A 4,926-nucleotide genomic window follows, 5' to 3' on the forward strand; every position below is an offset into this window, starting at 1 on the left:
AAAAAAAAAAAAAACAATTCCTGGGCTCAAGTGATCTTCCCCCTCAGTCTCCCAAAGCACTAGGTGACGGCTGTGAACCACTGCGCCTGGCCGGCACCGCTATTAAAGAGAACATTTGTCACGTTGACAGTGGTTCATCTTTCCTTATTTTTATTTTTTATTTTTTTGAGACAGAGTCTCGCTCTGTCGCCCAGGCAGGAGTACAGTGGCGTGATCTCGACTCACTGCAATCTCCACCTCCCAGGTTCAAGCGATTCTCCTGCCTCAGCCTCGCGAGTAGGTGGGGTTACAGGTGCCCACCACCACGTCTAGCTAATTTTTGTATTTTCAGTAGACACAGCGTTTCACCACGTTGGCCAGGCTGGTCGCAACCAGGCTCCTGACCTGAAGTGATCCACCTGCCTCAGCCTCCCAAAATGCTGGGATTACAGGCGTGAGCCACTGCACTCAGCTTTCCTATCTTTTATTTATCCATTAACAAAGTTTGTAATATCCTATTTGGAGCTGAGGCAGAGTTTTCTAGGAGCAAAGGAGAGAGGAAAAAGCCTGTCCTGCTATCTATGTATGTGCCTCTACTGACACCTAGGCTTGTTGTGAAACCAGCACCCCGGGTCCAACCTTGGCTGGCCACAGGGATTGTAAAGTCAGCACTTGCACTGGCTGCCTAAGGGAGGCACATGAGGAGCCGTCCTTAATAGGAAAAGGACGTATGCCAACCACTGAGCAAGCCTTAAATAAAAGTTCACTCCCCACTGTTTCTGGTCTGCATCTGAGTTTGTAGGTGTCTTTTAGGAGAAGAACATATTAGCAGCCTCCACTGTGCCCTTTCAAAAGCTGTAAAGCGGGAAAGGAATTAATTATGTTGAAAGCAGAGTCACAAACCCTCCACAGGGACAGCAGTAGGGGAGCAGGATGATCTATTTAGGCTCAAACAGATGCCTTCAACCTTCCTTCTAAAACTTCATATGGGCTGGGCACGGTGGCTCACGCCTGTAATCCCAGTACTCTGGGAGGCCGAGGCGGGCAGATTGCGAGGTCAGGAGATGGAGACCATCCTGGCTAACACTGTGAAACCCTGTCTCTACTAAAAATACAAAAAATTAGCTGGGCATAGTGGCGGGCGCCTGTAGTCCCAGCTACTAGGAGGCTGAGGCAGGAGAATGGCATGAATCAGGAAGGCGGAGCTTGCAGTGAGCTGAGATCACGCCACTGCACTCCAGCCTGGACAACGGAGTGAGACTCCATCTCAAAAAAAAAAAAAACTTTATGTGGATAACCACCACTTAAAAAAACTGCAATAACAGGCCAGGCATGGTGGCTCATGCCCGTAATTCCACCACTTTGGGAGGCCGAGGCGGGAAGATCACCTGAGGTCAGGAGTTCGAGACCAGCCTGGCCAACATGGCAAACCCTGTCTCTACTAAAAATACAAAAATTAGCTGGGTGTGGTGGTGCGTGCCTATGATCCCAGTTACGCGGGATGAGTAACTGAGGCAGTTACTGAGGCAGGAGGATCGCTTGAACCTGGGAGGCAGAGGTGGTTGTGAGCTGAGATCACACCACTGCACTCCAGCCTGGGTGACAGAGTGAGACTCCATTTCAAAAAAGTAAAATAAAATAAAATAATAAAATAACAACAATAACAGCCCAGGTGTGGTGACTCATGTCAGTAATCCTGGCACTTTGGGAGGCCAAGGTGAGAGGATTGCTTGAGGCCAGGAGTTCAAGACCAGCCTGGGCAACACAGCAAGATCCCATCTCTACAAAAATAAATAAATAAATAAAAATAACCAACAGCAAGGTTGGTCCAGGTGTTCTAGAAGTGGCACTTAGGTAGGATGCTACCGCTTTGCAATTGATTGCTGACACGAAGACTCACATCTCAGCAGTGCCCATTCCCTGGCTGGCAGCCAGTGTCCCAGATGGGCATCAGTCCTGGTGTCAGCAAGTCTCTTTCTCCCACACAGCCGAAATGCCCCAGCCCGTCCTACCTCTTGTCCTCCTGAAGCTGTGGCCGTGGCAGGCCTGGTGCTCACCCATGCTGCCATCTCAGTGGACAGAGCTGGTCTGTTGCTTTTGCAAAACTTTCCAGAGACCTCCCCATGGAGTCCGAGAAAGCTCTTCAGCCGGAAGCAGCTGAAGGAAATCAGAGATGGGGGTGACGGCGCCACACACTCAAGCTAATGGGCAGTCGTGGGGGCAGTGGCATTGGCCACAGTAGGAGTCCCAATGTGTGGGACGCTGGGCGAAGGCCTGGGGGTGCGATGGGACTCATGCCCGCCCCCAACCCACCTCCCCTGAGCATCTCATCACCATTTGTCGAAGGACGAAGCGGCCCTAAACACAGGTGTATCTGTGCTCAAGACCGAGGGCACCACGACTCTCCCAGGCTCGCAGAACAGTGGACACCACAGGCCGTGGGCCACCTACCAAGAGGTGCCGGCCTGCACATCCGCACAGGCCTGGTCCTTCCAAGTAGTCCCAGGAGGCTTTGCGGTGATGTCAGTGGCAATGCCACTGACCAAACTTTCGGGAGTTGTTTTTGGAACATAGGGTGCATATTCTAGGGAGTTCTTTGCCTTGTCTTTAAACTTTATTTGAGTATCATTTAGGTGGCCGGGCCGGTGGTTCATGCCTATAATCCCAAGAGGCCAAGGCAGGAGGATCGCTTGAGCCCAGGAGTTTGGATCAGCCTGGGTAACATAGGAAAACCCTGTCTCCACAAATAATTTTTTAAAATTAGCTGGGCATGGTGGCACACACTGTGGTCCCAGCTACTCATGAGGCTGAGGCAGTAGAATTGCCTGAGCCTGGGAGGTCGAGGCTGGAGTGAGCCATGTTTGCCCCACTGCACTCCAGCCTGGGCAACACAGCAAGACCATGTCTCAATAAATAAATAAATCTCTGTCTGTATCTCTCTCTATATATTCTATTGGTTCTGTTTCTCTGGAGGACCCTAATACAGATGCCATCATAGGTGAACTGATTATGCTTTCAGAGTCAAAATTAAGGCATGTAGTCTGAAAAATGCAAGTATACTTTCCAGAACAAACCAAAACATTGGCCATCCACCCATGCGTCTCACATTGGAAGATGTGTGTAAATTACTTGAGCATCTCGTTAAAAGGCAGATTCTGACGGAGTGGGTCTGGGATTCTGCATTACAAACAAGCTTCCAGCTGAGACAGATGCTGATCCTGCCTGACCACTGTGGGGACAGTTAAGTACCTGGAACTGCACTGTGCAAAACAGTGGCAGTTAGCCACGTGTGGCCATTAAGCTGTGAAATGTGTTTGGTCTGAACGGAGATGTGCTGTAAGTGTAAAATACCAGATTTCAAAGACTTGACATGAAAGGGAAAAAAAGGATGTAAAGCATTCCAATACTTTTTATATTGACTGCATGTTTAAAAGATAATGTTTTTTGCTGGGTGCAGTGGCTCATGTCTGTAATCTCAGCACTTTGGGAGGCCAACATGGGCGGATCACGAGGTCAAGAGAACGAGATTATCCTGGCCAACATGGTGAAACCCCGTCTCTCCTAAAAATACAAAACTTAGCTAGCTGTGGTGGCGTGCACCTGTGGTCCCAGTTACTTGGGAGGCTGAGGCAGGAGAATCACTTGAACCCAGGAGGCAGAGGTTATAGTGAGCTGAGATCCTGCCACTGCCTTCCAGACTGGCAACAGAGTGAGACGCCGTCTGAAAAAAAAGAAAAACAAAGATAATGTTTTTGAGGCGGTCGGATCACCTGAGGTCAGGAGTTCAACAATAACCTGGCCAACATGGCGAAACCCCGTCTCTACTAACATACAAAAATTAGCCGTACATGATGGCGGTTGCCTGTAATTACAGCTACTCAGGAGGCTGAGATGGGAGAATCACTTGAACCTGGGAGACGGTGGTTGCAGTGAGCGGAGATGGCGCTACTGCACTCCAGCCTGGGTGGCTGAGAGAGACTCTGTCTCAAAAAAAAAAACAAATGTTTTGGGTAGGTTGGGTAAAATAAAATACATACATTATTAACATTACTTTCACCTGTTTCTTTTTATGTTTTTAAATGAGAGTCCTAGAAAATTTTTAATTGCATTTGTGGCTTATATTGTATTTCTGTTGAGCAGAGCTGCTGCAGAATATTAGAAACTGAGACTTGTCTAGGAAGAATCTGGCCCCCACCGTTATTGCAGCTGTAAGTTTGGAGACGGCATTTGCCAGGACAGGTGGTATTAATAGGAGTGTATTAACAGATTGGTGGGGCCAGGAGCCAGACTTTGGAGGACAGAGGACTCTGGTGACCTGCCTAGTGTGTAGGCAAGGTCACCTGCAGAGTAGTGTGTATGTGCGTGTGTGTGTGTGTGTGTGTGTGTGTGTGTGTGTGGACGCACATGCACGGGAATGCTTGTGTGATAAAACGGGGTATGGGCCAGACATGGTGGCTCACGCCTGTAACCCCAGCACTTTGGGAGACCAAGGCGGGCAGGAGTTTGAGGCCAGCCTAGCCAACATGGCAAAAACCCATCTCTACAAAAAATACAAAAAAAATTAGCCAGGCGTAGTGGCACATGCCTGTAATCCCAGCAACTTGGGAGGACGAGGCAGGAGACTCGTTTGAACCCGGGAACTATCATACCAAGGGCTCATGGGCTTTGCTGATCTGAGACCAGGAGGCAGAGGCCACAAGGTGCTGAGACTGAGCCACTGCACTCCAGCCTGGATAAAAGAGCAAGACTCTGTCTCAACAAAAATGGGGGGTTATGAAGAGAGAGGTAAAGAATTGTACCAGCCGAGTGCAGTGGCTCACACCTGTAATCCCAGCACTTTGGGAGGCTGTGGTGGGTGGATCGCAAGGTCAGGAGTTCGAGACCAGCCTGGCCAACATGGTGAAACCCTATCTCTACTAAAAATACAAAAATTAGCCAGGCGTGGTG

At 49.4% G+C, this 4,926-nt stretch overlaps 1 pseudogene across 1 annotated transcript in view; it reads left to right on the forward strand.

Annotated features, from left to right (window-relative positions):
• Window positions 1-4,926, forward strand: part of LOC105514044 — a 78,655-nt pseudogene that overhangs the window by 57,157 nt on the left and 16,572 nt on the right. Inside the window, exon 2 of the transcript XR_001002119.1 lies at window positions 2,009-2,158. The product of XR_001002119.1 is annotated as a serine hydrolase-like protein 2 (transcript). The remainder of the gene's footprint in view (window positions 1-2,008; window positions 2,159-4,926) is intronic.

The sequence above is a fragment of the Colobus angolensis genome, unplaced genomic scaffold (genome assembly GCF_000951035.1).
Source record: "Colobus angolensis palliatus isolate OR3802 unplaced genomic scaffold, Cang.pa_1.0 Scaffold239, whole genome shotgun sequence".
NCBI lineage: Eukaryota > Metazoa > Chordata > Mammalia > Primates > Cercopithecidae > Colobus > Colobus angolensis.